Consider the following 26,494-nt stretch of genomic DNA (forward strand, 5'->3'; position numbering starts at 1 on the left):
ATTTGGTTACAGGGTCCGTAGGTAGATGTTTTAAGAAGAAAAGGTTTCTAAATAGGAAAATTCTGGACTGAATATAATAATACTAACTCACTGCCCCTGAGATGAACACCCTCAAAGCACAAATTAAGACTCCCTTTAAATCAAGGGACTTCGAGTATTATATGTGGAAGTTGAGAAGCGCTTGGCAGCAGGAAATATGACAACATAATGAACTGTAAAAGCCTGTAGGATCGTGTCTCTCAATTGGAGAATGGAGTGGGTAAGAGGGAGCGGATAGGTCCACGGTGGGAGCCCATCAGAGTAAGGGGGTCTTTTGCAGACCTCGCCTGCCCACCTGCCTTGAGATGTTGCTTGATCGTGGGTACCATTCCTCCCACCCTCCTCTTCTGCAAACCCTATAATGAAAGATAGGATGGAGGAACATGCTCTGTGCACCAAAACTGTGCTTCAAGGTGGGAAAAAGTGTTGAGAAGACCTGATTCCAGTCCAGATTCTTCTTTTTTCTAAGTGAAAATTGACCCTCTAGTGGGAAAGGGACTTGCTGTCGAGTAGCTCAGCACACCTGATGCCAAGCCCTTTCCAAACTCATACCTTGCATCTTCAGAAATGCTAACCTCTATATTCACTTCCGTCACTTTGAAAAGGGTCACGTCAAGCAGTTCAGTTCTTAGCCTGTAGCTTCAAAATCTGGGGCAGATCATACCTCCTTAGAGCAGGACTAGATGGATGGTTTTCAAAGTGCATTCCGTGGAGCCCTTGGTTGCACTAGAGGCTGCCAGAGGGACATGCTTTGGGTTGAGATGGGTGTGTCTGTTTCACATATTCAAATTGCACAGAAAACTTGATTTGGAAAAAAAGCCTTCTAATATTAAATAACACTTTTTAAGATTTTATTTTTATTTATTTATTTGGTTGCATTGGGTCTTCATTGCTGCACACAGGCTTTCTCCAGTTGCATCAAGCGGGGGCTACTCTTAGTTGTGGTGCGCGGGCTTCTCATTGCGGTGGTTTCTCTTGTTGCGGAGCTCCAGCTCTAGGCACACGGGCTTCAGTAGTTGTGGCACGTGGGCTCAGTAGTTGTGGCTCGTGGGCTCTAGAGCGCAGGCTCAGTAGTTGTGGTGCACGGACTTAATTGCTCCGCGGCATGTGGGATCTTCCTGGACCAGAGATCGAACCCGTGTCCCCTGCACTGGCAGGCGGATTCTTAACCACTTCACCACCAGGGAAGTCTCTAAATAACACTGAGCTACATTATCAGAGATTCCTGATGACCAAGTTAGTAATGTTTAAATATGTAAGGAGCACACAGGTGTAGCTCAGAGTGAGTTAACAGAGAGTGAAATCCTCCTGACTTAAGCCTAGAAATGGTCCTTAATGTACTTCTTTTCTCCTCCGAACTGGAGGTAATGGCCCATTTGGATGAAATTCCTGAAATCCTGAAGGCAGTGTCAGAACTTAGCTTAGATTCCAAGTGTCTAGATTCTTTTTCTTAGTCCCTCCCTTAAGGATATAAGAAAATCCCAGTTATTCCACCCCTAGAATTTATCAAGCAGTTAGTAACCATTTGGCTGATTATGGGAACCTTCATCAGATAATGTCTGTTTCTTAATGCTTGTGTGATAGTAATGGCAAAAGCTTTTTCATGATCTTATGAGAAAGTAGCGTTATCTTTTGTTAGGGGTGGGAATTCTGTGATGCCCTTGAGGGAAGGGTAAGCGTATATAAAGGTTTGAAAAGGATGAGCATTACACCCCCCTCAGAAATAAAGGTCTCATGCTTCAGTGCTTATGGAGTAAATGGTACCACTTCCTAAGGCTTTCTGCCAAGTGGCCTTGTGTTGCAAACAGCTGTCATATTGCTTTTGGTGGCATACTTGGTCTCCACAGACACCTCTGGTGTTGGTAAATCGCAACCTTCTTGAGATCTTGGGCAAGCTGCTTAACCTAGACAGGTTATTCAACCTCACTTCTTCATCTCCGAAATGGAGATGATAATAAGAACAATACCTGTCTCAGAGAGTCGTTGTGAAGATTAAATGAAATGATATAAACAAACCACTAAGTTAATCATGTATCGACACCTTCTACCTACTAGCACTGTGCCGTTCTTCATGTCGAAACTCATCTGGAGGTGTCTAAAATCATACTGTTACTTCATTCTGAGGGCAGCCTGTTTTCTGGCAAGAAAAGAAAGCAGGGGATTATTTGGGGACTTAGGAGAGAATGATTTCAGATTAACACTTGACACACACAACTTTCTGACCTTCACCTATTCAAGGCCTCAGAAGACCACTTTTGTCTCCTGTCCCTCTCCAAGGGTGAATGTAAACTACCCAAATGATCGCAGGTGCCAAGTGGCCCGAAGATAGCTTTCAGGACTGAAGCCAGAATGCAGTTCCAGCCCTGGGATGCTGGCGGCTGCAGGAATCCTAGTACCCTTGTAAGCTCTGATAAAATGGGCAAAGAGGATTGTGAAAAATCAAGACACGATGGCAGAGAGAGCCTCAGCAGCCAATGCAGACAGTAGAGTGTCTCAGAGTGAGGTCCGGGAGGGCGTTACAAGCGCCAGGTCAAAGCCCAGACTTGCAGCTTAGCTCCGTGATTCTGTGAAGGTGACTTGGTGTATTCCCGCTTTCTTTACCTGTGAAGAGGAGGTGATAATAGCACCCGCCTCAGAGTGTCGCTGGGAAAGTAGTGCACGGTCACAGTAAGCGGTGAATGTTTGCTGCTGCTGCTTGCCTAAGTGCTGCCGCGCTTTCTGTGAGCACAAACCACACACGTAAACACTGCTGAGTTCATCCATCTTTGTTATCCTGAAAATTATAATGAGCACCTAAGGATGGGGGTTGGGATGTGGGCTGGTAAGTATCCTGTGCTTATCTGCGAGGCCACAATAAAGATGTCCATATGTCTCTTATTTATGCTTAGATTCTCGTGAGTGCTGCTGTTCATTTATGTGTCTTAAAGCAAGGGTCTCCAATATCATGCTCATCAGGGAAGCATGTTATATCTCTGGAACATATAAACAATCCCTTAATTTAGAGGCGCGTGGGACCATGACGATAAATAAAAAAGACATATTAAATGGAAAGAAGAATCAGGAAGAAAAAAAGATGGGCTTTCTGATTACAGACCTGAGGCAAATCCCGCTCCTCCCACCCCGCCCCTGTTCTCCACCCCTCGACCTCTGACAAGTAATAACTGTGCAACATCACACAAGCTAGTTTCAAGTCAGTGATCTGAGAATAATATTTATCTTAAAGCGTTGTTGGAAAGGTTAAAGGGGATGATGCATGTGAAGGGTTTAGCTTTATGCCTGATACATAGTAGACATCTGTTTAGCAAGTATTTATGGAGCATCTACCCTGTACCAGGTTTGGGGAATACAGCAATAAATAAAATAGTCAGTGACCTGTGTAGGGAAAAAATTGTGCCTCCATAGAAAACCGTGCACCTTCAATAGCACATCATTTCGGGTTATCTAATTCTGATTCTACGAAGCTGTTCTACAACTCTGTAAGTTGTAGGTAAGTGATAGCAGTATAAAATAATTCTTGTTTGTAGATGTGTAAATTCTGTCCCACAGAGGTTCAGTTGACTTCCCAGTCCACTGTGGAAAAGGTGAGTTTTGTCTCCCATTTACACATTCATTTCATTCCTCCTGATCTGAACATGTGTCTGCTCTTTGGTTTCTCCTTTGAGTTGGTTGTAACATCTTATCAGTTTCCACAAAATCTTAAACATGTGTTTATTTTTGTATATGATGAGAGTCAGGATTTTAACTTTTTTGAAAATTCCCCTTTAACCTTGGTAGTTGTTTCTTTTTTTTAAATTGGTTTCAACCAACAATTCCACTACATTAACATCTTTCTGATGCCTTTGTTTAAAATACTTAAATTCTAAACAACCCCCCCCCCCCCGCCATCCAGTTTCTCCAAAGTCTAAGGAAACTTAAGGTATGTTTTAACACACCAGTATTCAAAACACTGTGCAAATTTCCTCTTAGAATTTCTGAGAATTTCATTGTGTCCAGAAGGCACCTGCTATTTTATGGCAGATGAGTTAAATCAGAAGAGATGCTACTAGTGGTAACTCCCTGCAGAAGTGCTCTTAACAGGCATAAGATGGTTAGAACACCTGAGAGGCATTAGGAGAGATTTATTTAAATCATCAGATTAGGCTTGAAGGAAAGAAATTTGACTGTTTTCCTGTGCTTGCAAGATTCTTTCCCCCAGCTCTCTGAGGCCCGGCTTGGAATGTTGATGAGGAAGCTCTACTGGGGCCAGGTGTAAGCTCACAGGCAATGTTCGGATTCTTTTTTATGCACAGTTAAGAATCTTTTCAGGTTTGAGGCAGTTTCAGCCCCTGGCTGTGCCTGGTATTCTTCCTGCGGTGGCTGCTAAAATCAACTCATTTCCTTCCGCATCAAGCCTTTCCTCTGTAAAGGGTTCTTTCCCCACCCCAACTTTAAAGACTTATCTTCGTGGGTGAGGCGCTCAGAGCTCCCCAGAATACAAAGTGCATTTTTAGAAGCTATTTTGAATGTGTAAAAGGTTTCCACGTGGCCTGCTTCGTGGAACACGGGTGGGAATCCTTTAGACGTCTGCAGGAATAAATACTTACCCTGTGAATGTCCCCTGCAGGTGGTCAGTATTGACTTGTCATATTTCTCAATGGTCTCCTACAAAATCAGTGAATACTTCAGGTTCTTTCTGTGCTTCAGACACTGCCCATTTGTACCTCTCTCCCCTTTTCAGAATATTCCTCTGGGATGTAGCACCCTGAAATTTGGCCGTTCCGCTTATGCTATTGAATAAAGGGGAAAGCTCCTTATCTTTTTGAAACCTTTGGATTGTGGGCTCTGTGCATTTGGTAACATTTACCCTTCTGCTATTGTCTTCCTAGTCCTTTTTTTTTTTTTTTTTTTTTTTGCGGTACGCGGGCTTCTCACTGTCGTGGCCTCTCCCGTTGCGGAGCACAGGCTCCGGACGTGCAGGCTCAGCGGCCATGGCTCACGGGCCCAGCCGCTCCGCGGCATGTGGGATCTTCCCTGGACCGGGGCACGAACCCGCGTCCCCTGCATCGGCAGGCGCACTCCCAACCACTGCGCCACCAGGGAAGCCCCTTCCTAGTCTTTTATCACGGTTAGAATTACCCATGGAGGTCGGTGGGGTGTGTAGTAAACAAGTGTCCAAAGAAGTGGAGTAATTATTTTATGTGCTGTACCTGTGAGAACACTACTTTGTGGAACCCAGTGTAGCCCAATGAAATGTGGGCTTGTTGAGCTACCCCAGTGCTTTGTCTGCACATTTTCTTGTCTTTGTTGGTTTGCCCTCTGCATAGTGCATTCTACTTTTGTATATCTTTGTGTTTTGTTACATTTCTCTTTTGTATGAACTGCTCTACATTTTTTATTGAATCTCGAGCAGCATTTTATATCTGCATAGTAGAGTTTGGACATCATCGGGGCATGAGTTTCCACATATTAATTTTCCAATAACAGCATTTATTCTTCATTTTTAACGCCCTTTGATAGAAAGCTTACTAACATCACCTCTATACTCCTCCGCATTCTTAAACCTAGGATGCTGAATTTGGTTGTCTTGATGATTCAGGATAATAGATTTCTGAATGTTGGAAGTGACTTCAGATGTCATCTGAGGTTTTATGGGGTCAGTTTAAAACTACGCCTTTCAATGAGAAATATGAATGGAGATCAGAATATCAGCTTCATTCCTGATAAAGCTTTTTTGGAGAATATCCTTTAGGTCTTCAGATGAATTGGTTTGCTAAGAATATTTTCCCTCTAAATGAGGTATTCTGGTCACTGGCACAGCTGGGAAGTGCCCCTCTAACCGCCTGGGAGAAAGCAGACTGCATCAGGCACACAGGTCACAAGACAGGACAGAACATGAGGCTGGGCTGGGCAAACCCGTTTCCTGCTTCCAAGGGCACCAAACAGAGGGGAGGAGAGAGAGGCCAGGAGTGTTAGGGAAGTTCTTCCATGAAGGAGTAGGGTGGGGAACAAGTGTCCCCCTACCACTTCAATCAGATGTCTCCCCACATGTGCTTTCCAACATCCCTGCTAGATGGCCAGACAGCCATTGCTCAGACACCTCCAGGGATGAGCATTTCATAATTTTTAAAAGCAAACTGTTGTTTTTTGTTTGTTTGTTTTGGTTCAAGATTTTGGATGACGGTGGCAGTTACAGTGCTTGGTTTTCCTTACTCCCTCCTACTCTGAGCTGCAGGGCTCTCAAATGCCATGCTTTCTTCTACCCTCCTCAAACCCACCTTTTTACCTGGATAATTCCAACTTCCTTTCAGGCTTTAGTTCAGATACCACCTCCTACAAAAGCCTTTCTTACTCCTCCTCTTCTGGATTAAGTAACCCATCCTGTAGCTCCCAGGATAAAAGCCCTGTGATAGAACGTGTCGCATGAAGTTGATAGTTGAAAAATTTAATGATTAGAAAGTTCTGCTGAGGTTTTACTGAAACCCACGCCTAGATCCTGTTTAGGTTCCTGGGTTATAGAAACCTTTGCTGAAGAAAGCCCTTCATGACTGCCCCCCAGTACAGATTCACGTGCCAGGCCTCCATGGAGCCATGATGCCTTCCCCCAGCCTTTTCTTCATGCCAGTGGCCTGTTGAGTGGCTCTCCCAACATGCTTTCTCCCAATTCCTTTCTTCATCGCTAGTAAAGGTCTGGTTTCTGCTACGCTGAAAACTTACACGCTGTTTGATGGGATTTCCCTAAAACCATTTACCCTCTACCCATCTGTCTTCTCCTGCCTCTTGTTTCAGAAGGCATGCTCTTATTCCCTTCTACAAACAACATTTTCTGCCTCTGCTTTAACCAGACGTCCCCTATATCCTCTGGATATTTGCTTCCTCAGTTACAGTCATCCTGTCATCTTCAGTCTAGCTACACTGGCTACCTCCTTTCTCTCTAAATACAGTTGACCCCTGAACGAAGTGGGTTTCATATACACATGTCCACTTATACGCAGATATTTTTCAATGGAAAATGCAATAGGACTGCATGGTTCATTGAATCCGCAGATGCAGGGGAGCCATGGATACGGAGGGCTGACAGCACTGCAGGCGGATTAACCCCCTCGTTGTTCGCGGGTCAGCTGTAGCTTCATTTTAGCCCCTTGACCAATCCCTTCCTATTCATTTCATTTATTTGTTAAATCATAATTAATTCATTTGTTTTATAAAATTTATGTGACCACTACCACATGCCAGGCAGAACACTGTACCCAACAGCTTCAGAATGTATGTACTTTCCAGTTCAGGGGACTTATTCACCATGATGTACTATACACCAGGGCACAAATCAGTGTCAGTAAATTTGAAAAACCTGAAGTGGCACAGGGTGCATTCTCTGACCGAAACAGAATTAATTTAGAAATCACTACCAAGGTAATCAAGAAGATCCCAAATATTTAGAAACTTAATGCACATCCATGTAACCAGATGGGGGAGGGGGAAAAAAATCGCAAGAGAAACTAAAACATATTTTGAACTGAATGATAGTAGAAACATTAATATTTCAAACGTTTGTGTGGTACAGCTACAGAACTTAGAGGAAAATTATAGCATGAAATGCCTGTATTAGAAAAGAAAGAAGAAAGAGTTGAACTTGATTAATTAAAATTTTACCTTAAGAAGTTAGAGAAGGAAGAATACTAATCTCAAAGAGCTGAAATCAGTAAGACACAAAACATACAGGCAATAAAGAAAATTAACAAAGGTAAACCTGATTCCTTGAAAAGCTCAACAAAAATTGATAAATGTCTAGATAGCCTGAATGAGGGAAAAAAAGACAGCATCAAGTGAGAAATTGGGGATATCACTAAGTTTTCTACATTCATTAAAAGAGCAGAAAATATTATGAACAGGTTTAAGCCCACATACTTAACAACTGAGATGAAATGGACTAATTCCTTAAAAACTATAACTTAACAATATCTGACTCAAGAAAGCTAGAAAATTTAAATAGCCATGGATCTCTTAATCAGTTAAACTTTTAATCAGAACTTTCCATAAAGAAAGCTTCAAGCACAGAAGGCTTTTTCCAATGAATTAAAACAGTCGAGAATTAGCAACCCAATTTTCACAAATTCTTTCAGAAAATAGAGAAGGGGGGAGCACTTCCAAACTCATTTTATGAGACCAGACTAACCCTGATACCAAAACCTGACAAAGATATTACAAGAATGGTGTGGTATGGACCAATATCCTTCATGAACATAAACCTACAAACCTTGAAAAAATACAAGCAGGTTGAATCTCACACTAGACAAAAAGGATATTACATCATGGTCATGTGTGCATAGGAATGTAAAGTTGATTCCATTTTTGAAAATCGATGTGATTCGTCATGTTAAGAGTAAATGAAGAAAGTCATATGATCATCTCATTAGATGCAGAAGGCTTCTGATTTCAGCTCTGATATGTAAAGAGCTTGGATGTCGTCACTCTAATCCTTACCACAAGACAAAGCTGGACACAGTGAGTTTCCTGGTATTCTGGTGGTTAGGGCTCCACACTTTTGCTGCCGAGGGGTTCAATCCCTGGTTGGGGAACTAAGATCCCACAAGCTGCGCGGTGCAGCCAAAAAAAAAAAGCTGGACAAACTGAAAACCAGTGGGTTTTTTTTTTTTTTTTGGACCCATCAGAGAGCTGATGTCATAATGCAAATCACCCCCCTGAAATCTGGAGAGCAGGGCACATGCAGGAGATACAGAACCCCAAAGACCTGCTTAGCTGGAACAGAGACAGACCGGTAATAATGGACAAAATATTTGGACACTTCACAAGGAAGGTAAAAGCATGGCCAATAAGCACATGAAAATATGCCCAGCAATATTAAGTCATCAGGAAAATGCAGATACAACCCAGTGAGATATCATTTTACACCCAGTAGAATGGCTGAAGTTCAAAGGATTGGCACTACCAAGTGTTGCTGAAGATGTAGAGCAACTGGATCTCTTGTACACTGTTGTTGTGAGTAAATGTGGTGCCACCAGATGCAGAAAGTAAATTTCTTACACAGTTAATCACACACTTATTAGATGATCTGCCGTTCTGCTCTCAGATATTTACTAAAGAGAATCGGAAACATATGTTCATAAAAATTCCAGTCCACTCATATCCAAAAGACCTTTACTCAGACAAAAATTTTAAACAACCCTTAGGTCCATCAAGAGTAGAATGGGTAAAACAAAGTGTGCTGTAGTCACACCAGAAACAATGCAGAACAATACAAAGGAACCGACTACTGATGCATATGACAACGTGAATGAATGTCACGTCGTACTCAGAAAGAAGTTAGAAAGAAGAGAACACACACAGCGTGCTTCCAATCGTATGAAATTCTAAAACAGCAAAATTAACCTACAGTGATGGCAGTGAGATCGGTGGTTACTTCCGGGGGGGTGTGTGGCGGGGTACTAGAAGGGAGATTGATACGAAGAGGAGCAACAGAACTGTCTGTGCTGATGAAAATGATTCGTATCTTTGTCACAGTTATCTATTTGGCACCTCAGATCTGTGAAATTTATTGTAAACAAGTTATATCTCAAAACTGGTTTTTACAAGCTTGTGTGCTTTCCAGATTTTCTAAACTGGACATACTGTTTTTAAAAGGAAAAAAGGAAAATGTCATCCTGCGTCTTTCCATACTAGCTGTAGGATCATTTAGGTTAAAGGTAGTTAGGTGAATAAATAGAGGTTTCTATTCATTTATCTATAATATATCGTTATAGATAATGAGATTGAGTTTGAAAATCCACTTTATGCATTTTTCACTGGAAGAATAATCAGATACCAGAACATTCTTATAAAGAAAGGTATAGTCTGCCAGTTGTTGGAAGATGTACTGCTGACGAAAGGAGAACAGTTCTCTTGTCTCATTGAGATTCTGCTTGTCTGAGCCTACACCTGTGCATCCGAGATACTTGTATTTCACAGATGAGTTAAATTTCAGAAAATATTCATTGCCATAGCATACAGTTGGCCCTTTTATATTTTACTCATTAATAGCTTTTTCAATTAAAAACTACTCTCGCCACCATTTTATAAACCAAACGAATTTTAACAAAAAAAAAGACCCTCATGGCTTAAAAATGGAGTACATTTCACTTTAAGAAAAACATACATTGTTTTTATTTCTCCCATTTTCATCACAGATCAGCGCGGCTTTGTTAAGTTAGTTAAGGAAACTACTGCTCTTGGGGACATTTATTGATATTCTAAGTACATCATTTATTTAATATTAGAGATGGTATGCGGCAGGATAAGAATGGAAGTTGTCACCAAATGAACTGTGTTGTTTCACAGATCAGAACAAGAACAGAAGGAATATACTTTTCTTAACCAGCAGCATAGACTTAAATACACCTCATACACTGCTCTTGTATCACCTACTGACTGCTTTCTGTAGAATTATTATAATCAAGGCTCCTCTCACAGGTGGGGGGGGGGTTGCTATGGTTACCAGTTTTCTCTTGGATGACCCTCCCCTCCTGTCATCACCTCTATAGGTTTTATAGTGTGGGAAACAGACTAAAGGAAAAGGCTTGCCTAGGTCCCACGGCCAGGAAATGGGGAGCTGGTGTCAGGAGCTAGCTTTCTAAACCCTTATCCCAGTGCCCCTCTCACTTACAAGATACCCTTTTCCCGGCCAGCACCAGATAGCAGACCCACCAAGGGCTTCTGAGACCTGAGAAATGCCAGTGCCAGCCAGAAGGAATCGCCTTACCAAAGTTGTAACCCTGGAGCAGTCCTGCTTTAGAAAACCCCTGACATCTTGAATAATGCCAGTTGTTTCTTGGAGGTTTTCTATGTGCAAGAGGCTCTGCTGAGAACTGTCCACCTGTCGAGTACCTAGAACTGTCTGGAACCATTCAGTGTTAGCAAACTGTAGTTCTCAATCTTGCAAGCTGTTACAGGTGAGGAAGCGAGGCCCAGACTTCAGTGGGAGACTCAAGCTGAGCGCTTAACATCAACAGGACCTACCACACAGGCTTGTTGGGAGGTGAAAGGAGTTAAAACATACTTAGAACAGTGCCAGGTACCTCGTAGGGGCTCAATAAATGTTACCTGTCATCCTCATTATTGGTCTGTGTTTAGTAAGTGAGAAGCATTTAATGAGGACCACCATGGGCTCTGCACCGTGCTCACCGCAGTGAGATAGAAAAGCAAGACACCACTGGTTCCATGGTGTCGGACTAGAAGGCACCTCCTCCTGTCTCCTGTTATTCCCATGAGGAAACAGAGGCCTGGAGCTAAACTGAGCTGTGCAAAGGGCGCACAAGTTCTTGGATTACCAGGAGCTGTTAAAAGCTAAGTCACATTGTTATGGAACAACAGGAGACCCATTCTTAGGGACAGTCTAGCAGGTTGCTTGGCTTAGAAGTAATCAGAGTAGGGGCCCAAAACAGACAAGACTCCCTCTTAGTGAGCATGTTTTTCCACTCCCAATTCCAGGAGCAGAGTGAAGGTTTTATAGCCACCAATTCGATCTCATACTTCCTTACTTTCAACCAGATCCAGCTTTTCCTTCTCTTCCCCCTCTTTATGCCACCTTTCCAGTTCCCTATGAGAATGTCACATTATAATAAATCAAATATGACCAAAGGTCTAGCTTCCTTTGCTCCTGAGCTTTTGACCCTGTCAGAGGAATTAAGTCAATGAAGCACAACCTGTCCTGAGAAGTCCCTGTTTGCTTTTCAGCTTCTGTATCAATTTGATTCCTTTTCTCCTGATGGTTTTGTTAATTACTCTGTTTTGTTTTGCTTTTTACTTTGCCGTGTTTTTAGAACATGCTGAAGTCAGATTGTAAAATTGGAGATCCCCTCCCCTTGGTTTCGCTCCCAATCCCTGTTTGAAAATTACTATACTGTGTACTCCCTACCCGGCGAGCCAGATCTCCCATCCATCCGCACAGAGCCCAGGCTGTGTGCGCAGAGCCTCTATTGCTGCGTGCTTTTGGGGGATTGGAAATGAGCCCTTTTAGAGGCCACCTGCTAAGTGGACCAATGACTCCCCTCCTTCAGACAGCACTGTTTATGGTGATGAGTGTGATGCTGTGCATCAACAGAGGGAACTGAAGCCCACACACGGGATTGATTCTATTTAAGAGCCTGTGGCACTGTTTGCATGAAATACTATTGTCCTCAAGAGGTCTTGGCCAATGTCATTCTAGGCCATTTGTGTGTGAACTCTCATGTTCCTCATTCAGAGTTCCACTAGATATGTTTTCCAGCTCCCATATTTATTTTAGGGTGATGTGGCTGTTGAGTGTTTAATTGCTCCTGACAAGTTTCATATCTTGGAAAGTTATGAAAGATTAGAGAAAGCAGGGGTGTGGAGACCTGTGATGGGGTCCCCTCCGCCGATGAGTCACTGATGAGTCCCCTTGGCCAAGTCTAACCTCTCTGAGCCTCAGTTTCCCTTTCTCTAAAATAAAATTATGATAATATACCTTACAAAGTTGGTATCAGTTACTGTTGTTGGTGGTGATCTATAACTGTTTGGACTCCATACAAAGGTTTGTAAGAAGCAGAGTATAGAAATTACTTTGCAAATGGTAAAGAATGATACAAATGTATATATGTGTGTGTGTATATGCATATATATACATGTGTATGTGTAGTTCTTGTTTCACTGTTTAAGAGTATCTCAGTTCTCTAATTAGGGCCCTAAAATTTCCCCAGCCCACCAAAATTTTGCTTTGCCCCATGCCTTTTTGAGTAGTCTAATTATTGCAAATAAATATCAGCTTATCTCCCAAACAGGTACTTAGCAGCAAATACTCCCAAGACATTTCTCTAGTAACTCAGAGTGTAAAGAATTCAGAAGATTTGATTCTTGATAATTAAGACAATTATCATGATGTTAGGGAAAACCATATATTATTTAAAATATTTCGGTGTTTTCATGCCAGGCACTCCAGTAAGTATTTTGCATATATTTTTATCTTCACAATAACCCCATAAGGTAATATTATTCCTATTTCACAAATGAGAAATATGAGACTCAGAAAACTTAGGTATCTTGTCTTATGTCATATCAGGCTAAAAGTGGCAAAGTCAAGGATTTTTCCAGGGCCATCTGAATCCAAAGCTCATGTTCTGACCTCTGTGCTATGAAAGATAGCATCATACAAGTACAGGTGAGTGATACACAAAGGAAGGTTGGGGTAAATACCAAAGGGGACTTGAGAAGGAACTCTTATCTATGAGTCTGGTTTATTAGGAAAGCTGCTTGGAGGAGGCTGAATTCGTGTACAATTTTAGAAGAGAAAGTCCCTGAAATATCAAATTGTATTTACATATTTTGTTTGATCCTGATAGAATTTTTTAAATTATTTATTTATTTATTATTTTTGGCTGCGTTGGGTCTTCATTGCTGCGCGTGAGCTCTCTCTAGTTGTGGCGAGCCAGGGCTACTCTTCATTGCAGTGTGCTGGCTTCTCATTGCGGTGGCTTCTTTTGTTGCGGAGCACAGGCTCTAGGCACGCGGGCTTCAGTAGTTGTGACGCGTGGGCTTCAATAGTTGTGGCACTCAGCCTCAGTAGTTGTGGCGCACGGTGTAGTGCATAGGCGTAGCAGTTGCTCCGCAGCATGTGGGATCTTCCTGGACCAGGGCTCGAACCCGTGTCCCCTGCATTGGCAGGTGGATTCTTAACCACTGAGCCACCAGGTAAGTCCCTGATAGAATTTTAAAAGAAAATATAACAGCTTCCGAGCCACGAACCTCACCACTCCCTGTTGCCTCAGACCATGCCTCTTTTTACGCTGTGTTAGACCTGCCTGAGCCTGAAAGCATTTGGGTTTCTGAATCCAGAGGAGGGAACAGCGAAGGAGGTGGAGATAGATCAGAGGGCTAGATCGAGAGTTCCATTGGAGAAGGCCTGAGTGTCAGGTTGAGGAAATTAGATTTTCCTCTCTTGAGTGTCATTCAACACCCATCAGTGATAAAGCATTTTTCTAGATGAGTGAAATGATAAGCTCAAAGCAGTCTTGGAAAAAAATCAAATGTGCGGATGAGACATCGCCAATGTATGAGTTGTTGGCCCAGGTGGATTCTGAAGCGTTTTCCCTTTCCCAGCCACCAAAGGTGGTTCCATGCCTAACTCCCTTTCCAAAAAGCCCCCATCCCTCTCATTACGCTAAGAGTAGAGGTCAGTAGTGATGAATTTTCTCAACATCCCTCCCTGCAATATTATCTGCGTTCTTACCCTCCCTTCACTGTTTCCTTTATGTCTCTGAGAGAAAAAAAAATCTCTGTGCCAAATCCAGTGCCCTAGCCATACTCTTCTCCCTGCCCACCTACCCTTCCTCCTCCCACACCAGAATTTTATTCATTTGTTTTTCCCTTTCTTCTGGGTTTAGACTTTTTGCCTCCACTTTTGCATTTCAGTTTGAAAACATGCTGTATTCTGTCTACATCCCCTCCTCATGATTCTTACTCGCATCTCTGTGGTCTAGGTTTTCCATCTTTCTGCTACACAATCTCCCATGATCCAACTTTATGGCTCTCTAGGAAATCATTCTTTTGTCATTTTAAACCAGATTCAACCGGGTCACTTCCTGCATTTTAAAAAAAATGAAATATGTGTGTATGTATATATGTGTGTATATGTAGATGTATGTATGTGTATACGTATATATGTATATAAGTAAAACCTACTGGATGAAGCCCAGATTCTTAAGCTTGGCATAATCATTCCTCATCTTCATTTTAGCCATTCCTTGTATCCATCCTATTCCAAAACTGCAGCAGACCACTCTCGTTCTTGTCCCAATATTCACCTAGTGAACTTTTAGTGATTTTCAAGGCCTAACTCAAATTATTCCTCTCTTTCCTGCATTCCTTGCACCTTTCCAAGCAGAATTCATTTTTCTCATTCTGAATTTTCTTTACATTTTTTTACAACAAATGACAGCTATTATTGTTAATATTATAAGACATCATTTGGTTACACATTCATCTCCCTTCCACCAGCCCAGAAACTCCTCTAGGGTAGAAAGAGCATCTGATATATCTTACCACCTATAGCTGTGTTAACCCAGTGCCTGGCATAAAATAGACATTGTGTTGATTGGATTAAACTGAGTTTGTTCTTCCTTTGATAGACTTAGCCCTGAATTTAAAGCCGTTCTTTGCTTCCTTTGATAAGAATACTTCGATTAGTCCTTCAGTTTCCTGATTTGCCTCCTTTTCATGAAACTCATCCTATCCTTTCCTATCTTCAACTTCTTATAATTACATTCCATTGATAATCAAGTCTCTCTTCCTGTCTCATTCTTGGAGAAGCCCCATCTTTTTAAAAAAATTCCAATTTTGAATCTGTACCAAGCCCCCAAATGCCATCTTTAAATGTATTTGAATGACAGACTCTCAAAATTTTGCAGGATCCTGAGTCCCATGTTTCCTTCAGACAGGTCTTCCCAAAGATGTTTTGGCAGGCTGTGTCTGGATCTCCGCTCAGTGCCAAGAGTGATTGTCACCATGTTGTGGAAGCTTGCTGGACCCACTGAAATTCAACAGACAGGTGTTATTTTGTAGGGTGGAAAGAATATTCTTTATCTGAGAAGCTTCTGTTTAGGGTAGCAGGGCAGGAGTACAGAATGTCACACCATAGCTACATTTTGTGCTAGTTTGCCTGTGTTTCACAAGTACAAAGCGTAATGCAAATATAGCATTATGATTTCAGTCGTTCAAATGTCTGGACTTGGATGCAACAGTGCTAGATTGAATCCCAGCCCTTCATGGCAAATTAGCAAACCCCAAACTACCTTAATGACATTGGTACTATCTCAGAGATTATAACTGACACAGAAGAAATGAGAACAGTGAGTGGCTAAAGTTGCTAATATGGAGCAATTTTGACTAACAAAATAGGCAGTTGCGTTAGATAATGGTGGAATGAGGTATCTTCTATAAAAGAAGTGGTTAATAATAGGTAGAGTAATATTTTTGACAGTTTCCTAACATACAAGGAACAGTGTTAAACGCTTCTTATGCATTAATGGCTCTAAGCAGAGTTATCCTTCTCTTTATATATGGGGAAAGTGGACAGGGAGATTCTGACTCCCTCAAGCTCACACAGCTAATAATGTGCAATGGATAATCCAATATCAAGGGAAGGATTCTTCTGACCCAGGGGGTTGGCAAACTTTTTTCTGTAAAGGGCCAGATAGGGCCATTTGGATTTGGGATTTTTTGGTGGGTATGCTAGCCTCTCACTGTCGTGGCCTCTCCCATTGCGGAGCACAGGCTCCGGACGCACAGGCTTAGCGGCCATGGTTCACGGGCCCAGCCGCTCCGCGGCATGTGGGATCCTCCCGGGACCGGGGCACGAATCCGTGTCCCCTGCATCAGCAGGCGGACTCTCAACCACTGCGCCACCAGGGAAGCGCAGGGCCATTTGGTTTTACAGGCCATATGGTCTTCTCACAAGTACTGAACACTGCCTGTGTAGCATGTAAATGAATGAGGTGGCTGTGTTCCAATAAAACTTTATTTACAAAAACAGGCAGCAGGTCGTATCTGACCCACAGGCTATAGCCTGCAGACCCCTATTCCAACCTCTTCCTTCCTTCCTCTGCGCAAATATGTTTTCTCAGTGATGGTTATAAAAGAAAGGTAGAAGCCATAGTTTTCAAAAACATGTATTACTTTTTTCCTTTTTGTATATTCAATATAGAAAAATTAGAAAATACACACACAAAGGAAAAATATGTAGAATTCCCTTTTAACTCCAACATCCAGAAATAATCACTGGTACAAACATTTTGATGTGCGTCCTTTCAGTTTGTTGTCTCTGCACACACATTTATAAGAAATGGCATTTTACCTTAGTGGAATAGCCTTCTCTTTTCCACTTAAAACTATATGGCAAATGCATTTCTATGTCAGTTGCTGAATGCAAGATATTTTCTTTGTCTGTTAATGGTTATTCTCTGGATGTTGTGTATGTTTCCACTTTCCAGATAAATTGTTTATCTGGTCCCATATGCTTCTCTTTCAACACCCCATCCTCTGCCTGTCCTATATTCTTAGTTCTGTGCTGAATTCTTCTTCCTCGTACTGTAACACACACACAGGCACGTGCAAAACACTGCACTTCCAAGCCCTTACTCTCCATGTCAGTAGCCCTCAGTTGTGCAGTTGTGAGAGTCACAGTTTTCTGTCTCTAGCGTTGGTACCTCTGATGTTGATCAGATTCCTTCACTGTTGCCCCGCTTGGGGCCAGCACAGTAGTGAAATCAGCCCCGGAGGTAAATGGGCACCAGAAAAATAGTCTTCCCCAAGGCTGCTCCAGAAGGGAAGGTTGCACAGCTTTTCTTAAATGCATTAAATTTTCAGTGTCCTTCCCCAGTGGTTGGTACGCAGCAGGTAACACAAGACAGAAGGGCCTTAGAATTCCTTCCAGGGAAAGGATATACCATGAGAGTTTCAAAAGGTCGCCATGTTGCCACAGTGCCCTTCAGTCTTTCAAGGGATGCCGAGACATTTCTAGAAGGGGCTCATTGGGACAGCTGTAGTCATTCGGGAAGGATCTTAACTCCAAACCTGCCACTGGGTAGTAAATTCACAGTGATGATCAGATGAGCACACAGAAAAAGGGGGGCAAGATATAGTTACTTCTGGTTTTGCAAAATATGCTCCTACTTAAGTTCAGGTCAAAGATTAGTCTCTCTCCCAGCAAACGTAGAAGACTACAGAGTGAAAGATGCGGTTATAGCTGAGTACAGACAAAAAGTGCCCCTGTAGAATATAAAAGGAAGACCACTTTGTTTCTCTAAACAGTGACTTGAATGTGTTCAGTTAACTATTCTGAGAATGTCCCCAGAATCTTATAGATGTTGTTACTCATAAGAAACTTCCCACTGATATTCATATCACACTTGAAATTTATAAAGTGATATTTCACACATATTATCTAACCTCGGAACCCTGTTGATATAGTATTAGTGTGAATCTCTTTTCAGATGAGGAATGTAAAACTCAGAAAAGAAAAATGACCCAGACCACATAGCCAGTAGATGGCAGTACTCAGCTCCTCTGACACCTAAGACTCCATTTTTTGCTCCAGTGCAAGGCAACTCCACCTTCCTTACTGCCCTCATTCTGCCCTTGTTAATTAAATGCTAGGCACAGTCATATTTGTCTATTATAGAACATTCTGTGCTATTCTGTGCTACAGAACATGAAAGCTATAGGGAAAAATTTTTGAAGCCAAGGAGAAGATTGTTTTAGCAGATTGAGAACTCTAGAATAATCTCTATAGCCCAAGCATGGCTGTTCAAGAGCACTTAATACCGAAGCTACAATATATTCACCAAAAGATATTGTTACCTTTAACTAGAACTAGTAGAGAAAGGAAAATTACAATGAAACTCTTTTGAGATAATTAGTAAAATGTCAGGGACAGATGGACTTGAAACTGTGGAAAAACATATGTTTTACTGATCATGTTTTGGATGCTACAGTGGGAAAAGTTGTCTCCTGATTGGAAAACTGTACTTGTCATTTTTTTCTGCTTTTTATTGAAGAGATTGGCTGGCTTGCTTTTGGAAGTTTTTGTAGTCTGTGCCCTTCCCTCTTATTTATTTATTTATTTATTTTAAATTTTGGCCACACCGTGAGGCATGTGGGATCTTAGTTCCCCGACCAGGGATCGAACCCACCCTCCAACACCCGCCCCCCACCTCCCCGCATTGGAAGCACAGAATCTTAACCACTGGACTGCCAGGAAAGTCCCCCTGTCCTTCCCTCTTTATCACTTCTGGTTGTGCACATTTAAGTTAGATTTTCTTAGCACATTAAAAAAGAAAGGCTAACTATGGAGAACAGTATGGAGGTTCCTTAAAAGACTAAACTACCATATGACCCAGCAATCCCACTACTGGGCATATACCCTGAGAAAACCATAATTCAAAAAGAGTCATGTACCACAATGTTCGTTGCAGCTCTATTTACAATAGCCAGGACAGGGAAGCAACCTAAGTGTCCATTGACAGATGAATGGATAAAGAAGATGTGGCACATATATACAATGGAATATTACTCAGCCATAAAAGGAAACGAAATTGAGTTATTTGTAGTGATGTGGATGGACCTAGAGTCTGTCATACAGAGTGAAGTAAGTCAGAAAGAGAAAAACAAATACATATGCTAACACATATATATGGAATCTAAAAAAAAAAAAAAATGGTCATGAAGAACCCAGGGGCAAGACGGGAATAAAGACGCAAACCTACTAGAGAATGGACTTGAGGACATGGGGAGGGGGAAGGGTAAGCTGGGACGAAGTGAGAGAGTGGCATGGACATATATACACTACCAAATGTAAAATAGATAGCTAGTGGGAAGCAGCCGCATAGTACTTGGTGCTTTGTGACCACCTAGACGGGTGGGATAGGGAGGGTGGGAGGGAAACTCAAGAAGGAGGAGATATGGGGATATGTGTATACGTATGGCTGATTCACTTTGTCATACAGCAGAAGCTAACACAGCATTGTAAAGCAATTATACCCCAATAAAGATGTTAAAAAAAAAAAAGGCTAGGAAATGAACAGATCTACTCTGCTGCTTGGAAGCAGTATCAATAGAAATGATTGTTGTATGCACCACTAAGGGTAAAACCAGGTCCGGTTCAGAAGGTAATGGATACTATAGCTCCTATCTTTGAAACTTCATAGCTTAAAAGGATAGCTGTTACAATTATACCCTCATTTATTTGGGACCCACTACCTCTTAATTCACAAGAACTGGTCTAGCCCATCAAAATGACACACGGTAGGCACTGAAGAAACAGGGATTGAGTTAATGGCAGGCAGAAAAGATAGAAGAAAAGAAAAAGCTGACTAGAAAGAAGGCCAGCTATGTGCTAGCCAAGTAAACTTGGGTAGATCATACATCGAAATGGGGCTCCAGTTCCGCATCTGCAAAACAATGGAGTTTGAATAGAAAACCTCTCAAGTGTGTTTCAACCATAAGATTCTAAATCGGGCGTTTAGCAGTTGAATATTAAATCTTTGTTAATAACAGGTTATTATGCAAGACGGCATGGTGAATTGCACTGCTCACTAATTTATCTAATTTTGTTTCAGTGCCCATTTATATCTTACAGTGTTAGAAAATAATATTTCTGTTGCACATATTCTCTAGTTTGGACCTTTAATCCTTAGGGGAAATCTTCCTTTTTTTATTCTAGCAGTTTGTTTACTTACTGAATATTTTATTATCTCTATTGAAGTTTAATTATTTACTGGTTAACTAAATTATTTGTAATTTATTATAAAATGCTAATTTACAACTCATTCATTACCTGCTAATTGTTTAATTATCTTTAAATTAGTGCTCATTAATTTACTCAATAAACATTTGCTGAGCAATTACTAGATGGCCAGCTCTAGCAGAATGGAGATGCAAGCCCGTGTGGGAAGGAGGTTGGGTTCCTTTAAAGAAGGAATTCTCTGTCGCTCCTGGGAAACTGGATCTTCTTTAGTGCAACCGTGTATGTTCACATCTCTTCATTAACCTAATTCCATTTAACTCTGTTTAAAAAAGTCCCCAGAAGTATGATATTTAGAAACTTTCATCTACAGTTGTTTCTAAGATTGGGCAAAGGAAAACACCTTTGATAATCCGTAAGACTGAAAAATCAAAATGAAGTTGATGGAATCGTCAGAGTTAGATTTGTGTACTATATAATCACAAATGATTTACATATATTACTCTTCAAGTAAGTAGGAGTTAACTGTGTTTGAGGGATGAAAGAAAAGAGATGGACGGAGATATTGAAGGGAAAAACAAACATGGAAAAGTTCATGGGGTTAAATGAGGTTGAAGGATTATCCCATGATTCCCTTGTGTGGCTAATCAAGCCCAGATGAATGAAACTGTAAACCACGAGATGGTTCGATTTTTCACATAGGACAGTTTCTTCAACCTGGAATTTTGGCAGCTGCAACATTCAGTTCAACGGCCTAAGTGTTATTTTAGATGAAACCAAGTTTTTGTTATTTGATTCTGCCGGAGTTTAAAGATCTCCTTGATTCCAGCTGACTCCCTAGGGCATGTTAGAGATAGACTAAGTAAAAGTGTAGCATCATTGATTATCCTTTGCCAGAATTTGAGTAACACACCCTGAATAAAATATTAATGCCTCTTGGCCTAAACTCTTTCCCAGATCTGATTAACTTATTACAATTATGGTTAATCAGAATAGTTGATGCTGTTAATAATAATATAATTCTGAAGCTCATCACTTCATACAACATTTTCTCTCTGTCTTTCCCTACATTCAACATTTAATGCCATCCTACTATGGCTTAGACGGACAGTGCATATTGCAAACTGCCTCCCTGACTGCCCTTTAAGAGGAACTATTAAACTATGATTGGCACTTCCCTGATCTAATAGAAAGAAAACCCTATTCTCCTTTCATAACACTGAGCATTGATGTCTTTTCTTCATTGTGCTGCATTTTTTCATGTCTCCAAAAACTTTAAAGGGAAGAGGGGAAAGCCACACTAGATAAATGAGAATATTGAGATAGTGTTAATGGAAGATCCCTTTGAGTCATCTGAGGCCTCAGGCACTGTTAGTCTGATGAAACCCTCTCCAGTTCTAGCACAAAACGGGCAGATCCTGACTTGTGAGTTGCCACTTCTGAGTGTGCATTGTGCCCTAGAGTTTTGCTTATTTGACTTACGTGGGCAGATTGGTTAGCGCATTCTTAACGCATACGTGGGAAAGGAGGCTGTCAGTCCTAGAGGAGAATGGGTGCTGAAGATGCTAGGCTACAACAAAATCTCCTCATTCCTTCTAATTCTTTCAGAACCTCACAAGAGTCAGATTTATGGTGTGCACATATTGAACAAAAAGCGCACTCTCCAAATTCTCATTCAGGCACATAAAATGTTTTCCAGTTACTTGCAACCTTTTATCAAGAAGTGTATTTTCTCCCTCACGTCATTCTCAGGACACAAAGCAACTAATTAATGGTAACTATCTACACACAAAAAAGTACTAGCTTAGAACAGGGTTATCTTCATTTTTATAGTGGTTTTTCCTCAGGTTTGTTGAAGGAGATGGGTCTTGGCTGGTGACAGGGCACACGTGGAGGTACAGTTTTTTTATATATGTCTTATTTCACATGAAAGATACCAGTTAAATAATAAAATATCTTAGATGGAGGCCAAAAAAAATAATAAAACCTTTTGTAAAACAGTCTTTTTCAGAAATGTTTGTAAAGGATTTTTTTCTTTTGTCCTAAAAGAGTGCTTAGTCTTTTCTTCTGAAGGACAAGAGCTGGTGATGGAATTTTTCAGTTGAACTTTGCAGTTGGCCATGTAATTTTTCAGTTGAATTGTGCAGTTGTTTTGAGCTCCTCAAGGGGGAGCTTTCACACAAGCTAACTGTAGTAATAAACTCACCTCTGAGGTTCCGCTTGGGCTTTTGGTGGGTACCTCCTTATCCATCCATCTAGTCCTGGTAGAAGTCTCCATATGCAAGTTTTACTGTTTTAATTGACATGAGGGAAGTGACAGACAGCCACTGACAGCCAATGATAATCTTTTTAAAATTTCTATCAAATTGTAAATTAATTGTTTTAGTTGTGAATTAATCAGCTTCACTGCTAGGTGCCCTACTATATGTAGGACACATATACATTACAGATGTGGTCCGTTTGGGCAGTGTCCTGCACAGGGTCAAGAAAGCAATGACAACTGGGCCTTAGACATGTACTTTTAATTAGAAAATTCTCTGTAGGGTTATTCAAACCTACCATTTCATACTGCCATGTAAGCGTGCCATTTTTTTATGGCTAATATGAAAGGGATTACTCTCATCCTTTAATAGATCTCAGGAGGTATTGCTCACCCCACCTCCAAACCATGTCCCTTCAACACAAACCTATTTCAGTGTGGATTACATATTTTATTCTCATTTTTAATGTCTGGATATAAGGACTGGGTAAGTCCTACTCAGACTCCTTTTTGAAAAATAAGAGGAAGGATAAATTAATAACTTTGGTTAACCTCTACTTGGAGTTGAAATTGAAATAGATGGGGTATGTAGAAGACTTTATTTTCTTCCAAACGGATGCTGAAAGGTTATTTCCTATTGCTCCCTTTTTTTAAAGAAAAAAATTCAGATATGATACATTGTCACTAAACAGTGACATTTGACAGGTGATTATTTGCTCTAATTCAGCCTCCCCCTTTTCTTCCAAGGTAATTTCCCCGGGGGGAGAAAGTTGAGACAAAGAAAAGATGCAGAGTAGCACTTCTCTTTGTGATTCTTGGAAATATAATGCCCTTTTATGAGAAATACAACCATTTAGGGGGAAATGGTTCTTCTGTTTTAACTCTGAATACAGTGGGAGGATTTCTGTGTAATATAAATATTTGCAAACCTTTATGTAACCATGCTTTAACCAAACACCTGGTAAATGTTGCACAGTTTATTAATGACTTGCAAAACCTCCAAGTTGGGAAATACAGCTACGCCATTATGATCAGTCATTTGGCATATAGTCAAGCCTGACGGCAATTGTTTAATGCCTTTTTACCCATAAAGCCTCTGAATCACTGAAAACATTCAAGATTTCAGAAGATTTCCCTCCCACCCCCCCGACCCGGCACCAAATTGCTCAATTATCTTCCATAAAAAATTCTATTATTCTTTCAAATTTGAAGTAATAAAAAAACGGCTGTAAGCAATGTTATAAAATGCGTATTATGTTGTCTCTACCTGTCTGAGACCCTTTCAAAAGCTATGGCACATTCTTTGCTTTCTTTCTATATTCATTTAACACCTGTTACGTGCGTGATATTAGATTATGTGCTGTAAGGGCTGGGAAGAAGGGTGAGAAGCAGTATGGCATAAGATACCACCCTTCCACCCTTCTGAGCTCCTAAAGCACTTTTGTGTTTCATTCTCCCCACCTGTGAGTTAAGTAGCATCGCAAAGCAATATACATACAGTTAATTGTCAGGAAGATGGTTCAAAAGGTGAATTCTCCAGGAATCCGGAGGTGAAGCTATCGTGGGATGGAGTGGTCTAAATTGATTCTGGGATTACAGAATTTAAGCTAGACTGTTAAGAACATGTAGGATTAGGAAAGGCAGAAAGAGGATGAAAGGGCATCACCAGAAAGAATAGTGGTTTGAATATCCCAAGTGTTTTAGAGACAGTACACAAAACTATGTGATTAGAAACTGTGGTTTTTATTAGGAAAGTGCTTGAAATAAAAATTCTTGTACTGACTATCTGTTGTTACTAAAGGTGTTACATAGCACATGCATACCCTCCAAAAGAGTGGCTTAAAACAAATATTTATTTAGCTCACAAGTTCACAGCCTAGTGATTTAGGCTAGACTTGATGAGCAGTCCTTCTGGTTTTAGCTGGGTTCATCCACTTGTCTGTGAGCCAGGTGGCTGTTCGTTTGTGTGGAACAGACTTGACTGGGATGACAGGGATGAATGGGACCTCTGCCCTGCTGCCATGTCTCTCACCTGCCAGCAGGCTGGCCCAGCTGTCTTCTCATGGCAGTGGTGGAGGTGCAAGAGAAGAGAACCCCAATCTTACAAGTGCTATCCAATCTTCTGCTTGAGTCACATTTGCTAACATTCCATTGACCAAAGCGAGTCACATAGCGGGGTTCACAGGACCACCCCACCATGGAGCATGTCCTAGATATACACAGTGAACTGTGCCAGTTATCTGTTTTTGCTTAACGAAATATTCCAAAACTTAGTCCCTTAAAACACCACTTATTATACCTCACAGGTTCTGTGGGTTAAGAATTCAGGAAGGGCTTGGCTAACCTAGTCTTCTGATCCTCATGACCTTAGTGGTACTCACCTGGTAGATAGAATGTTCTGGATGATCCAAGGCAACTTCACTCATATGTCTGATATCTTGGCTAGAAGTCTGGGCTCGGCTGGACTTTTGACCGTACTTCATTCCAGCTTAATGAGGTCTTAGGGAGACTCAGAATCCTTACGTGGCACAGGCTTTTCCCAGGGCCAGCCTCCCAAAAGAACGAGGCAGAAACCACATGGCCTTTTCTGACCATGCAGTAAGCTCTGCTGTGCTCAAAGGTCAGAGCAGACACAAGCCCTCCCAGATTCCAGAAATGGGGACACAGACTTTATGGGAGGAGTATAAAAGAATTTGCAGATGTGTTTTGAAACCACAATGGTCATTCCACAAACAACAAATTATTTACGTTTTCCCTGTGTGTGAATTATGCTCAACCCCTCGTAAGACCCACCCATCCAAAGACCCATCCCATCATGGTATCAAGCTTAGGCACAAGGTCCAGCTTCTTATCGAAATCAGGTGCAGCTGAAACCCCCATCTATTCTTATCAGAATAGTATATTAATGTTACTTTTACCAATAAAATTTTCATTGGAATAAAAAGTATCAGTTTCACCATTTTCTTGGATTTCAAGAGCCATTTAACTTTCTCGTCTATTTTGTGTTAAGTCAATTTAGTTAAAACTAAATGTTATAAGCTACAAAGCCATTTACCTGGCACATGTATGTAGGGTATGTCCTAGTACACTGGTCAGGATCCAGGGATGTGGGCAACACTGCTATCCCCCAAGCCTATGGAATTCTCACTTTTCTCTTGGGGATACTTTAAATATACCATAAGCTTCCAAATAATGGAGTCTTATTTTTTAGGTAAAAAAAAATTATGAATATGGAGTCTTTTTCTTACCACACCCTAGGGTACAAACACACCATAATGAAAGCAATTGACATAGAGGACATTAAATAAATATTTGTTGCATTAACAAGAGAAAGAGTCTGTCACAAAGTAGGGACTCAGTATTTGTTGAATGAAAAGGACATTGCTGTATCAGCAACAAAAACTAAATTGCAGAAATCTCAGTTGTTCTCAACAACTCATCTCCTCAATGATGGAGTCAAGACATTGTGGAAGATTGAAACTTATTTTGCTATAAAGTGCATTCCCACTGGAGGCTGACTTAAAAAATTAACTTTCTGTATCAGTGGAGATTAACAACTTTTCCTCTTTTCTACACCCTTCCCCTTTGTAATTTCTTCTTGATGTCTTGGGTTTTACATTTCATAGCAGCCTCATAAATCATTTAATTCCCTTCAACAATTAGCTGAGTTGAGTTCGTAATATTAATATCTTTTTTGTTCTTTTTAATGAAAGAGCTAAGGCATATTGAGTTGAAATTTCTTGCTCAAGTCCACCTAGAGCATCGGTAACCATGCTGGGATTAAATTTTTAAACTTCTTACAGGCTTTACCTGTGTTCCTTTAGCCACTATGGCCATTTGATCTTTGCTTGAAATAAAAAAATTCTTGATGATTAAATAAGTGGACTTGCTTTTAAATAAGCAAATAATGGAACTTTCAAAACTAAAAGCAGTTAGCCTAGAAAATTCAATAATACTATTTTATGGAATAG

The 26,494-nt window shown here is 41.0% G+C and overlaps 1 protein-coding gene across 5 annotated transcripts in view; it reads left to right on the plus strand.

Moving 5' to 3' along the window:
• SAMD12 (sterile alpha motif domain containing 12) overlaps positions 1–26,494 on the plus strand; it is a 404,116-nt gene that overhangs the window by 181,908 nt on the left and 195,714 nt on the right. The gene's annotated exons all lie outside the window — the stretch shown is intronic.

This window comes from Monodon monoceros, unplaced genomic scaffold, assembly GCF_005190385.1.
Source record: "Monodon monoceros isolate NGI ecotype Baffin Bay Population unplaced genomic scaffold, NGI_Narwhal_1 Super_Scaffold_14, whole genome shotgun sequence".
Taxonomy (NCBI): Eukaryota; Metazoa; Chordata; class Mammalia; order Artiodactyla; family Monodontidae; genus Monodon; species Monodon monoceros.